Source organism: Hipposideros armiger, unplaced genomic scaffold (assembly GCF_001890085.2).
Source record: "Hipposideros armiger isolate ML-2016 unplaced genomic scaffold, ASM189008v1 scaffold_280, whole genome shotgun sequence".
NCBI classification, from domain to species: Eukaryota; Metazoa; Chordata; class Mammalia; order Chiroptera; family Hipposideridae; genus Hipposideros; species Hipposideros armiger.
In genome coordinates this window covers 1,903,487-1,904,734 of record NW_017731630.1, presented here as the reverse complement: position 1 = coordinate 1,904,734, position 1,248 = coordinate 1,903,487, and the positions used below count along the sequence as shown (strand labels likewise).

The 1,248-nt window shown below is 34.5% G+C and overlaps 1 protein-coding gene across 1 annotated transcript in view; it reads right to left on the bottom strand.

Moving 5' to 3' along the window:
• The window catches only part of TRAPPC9 (trafficking protein particle complex subunit 9), a gene marked incomplete at its 3' end in the record, with an annotated part of 267,332 nt that overhangs the window by 219,069 nt on the left and 47,015 nt on the right, over positions 1-1,248 (bottom strand). The window lies entirely within an intron of this gene.

Below are 1,248 nucleotides of genomic sequence, written 5' to 3'. Positions count from 1 at the left end.
AATCAATATTCAGAAATCAGTTGCATTTGTATACACCAATAATAAACCATCGGAAGGAGAAATTAAGAAAACAGTCCCATTTACAATTGCTTCAAGAACTATAAAATACTTAGGAATAAATTTAACCAAAGAAGTAAAAGACCTGTACTCAGAAAATTATAAGACACTGAAGAAAGAAATAAAAGAAGATATAAATAAATGGAAACACCTACCATGCTCATGGATAGGAAGAATTAATATAGTTAAAATGTCCATACTGCCTTAAGCAATATATAAATTCAATGCAATTCCTATTAAACTACCAAGGGCATTTTTCACAGAAATAGAAAATATAAACCTAAAATTTATATGGAACCATAAAAGACCCCAAATAGCCACAGCAATCTTGAGAAATAAGAACAAAGTCGGAGGTATCACGCTACCTGACATCAAATCATACTACAAGGCTACAGTAATCAAAACAGTATGGCACTGGCATAAAAACAGGCAAATAGGCCAATGGAACAGAGTAGAGAGCCCAGAAATAAACCCATCCATATACGGACAGTTAGTCTATGACAATGGAAGCAAGAATTTACATTGGGGTAAAGATAGTCTATTTAATAAATGGTGCTGGGAAAATTGGACTGACACGTGCAAAAAAATGAAAATGGACCACCTCCTTACACCATATACAAGAACAAATTCAAAATGGATTAAAGACTTAAATGTAAGACCTGAAACCAAAAAAGAAGAAAATATAGGGAATAAATTTGCAGACATTACCCTGAGCAATATTTTCACTGATACATCCCCGTGGGCAAGGGAAGTAAATGAAAAAATGAACATATGGGACTACATCAAACTTAAAAGTTTTTTCACAACAAAGGAAACCATCAATAAAACAAAAAGGAAGCCTATTGAATGGGAGAAGATATTTGTCAATGAGATATCTGATAAGGAGTTAATATCCAAAATTTATAAAACACTCATGAAACTCAGCACAAAAAAAACACACACAACCCAATTAAAAAATGGGCAGAGGATATGAAGAAGCATTTCTCTAAAGAGGACATACAGATGGCCAACAGGCTTATGAAAAAATGTTCAACCTCACTAATCATTAGGGAAATGCAAATAAAAACCACAATGAGATACCATCTCATTCTGGTCCGAATGGCTATCATCAATAAGTCAACAAACAACAAGTGCTGGCGAGGCTGTGGAGAAAAGGGAACCCTGGTGCACTGTTGGTGGGACTGCAGATTG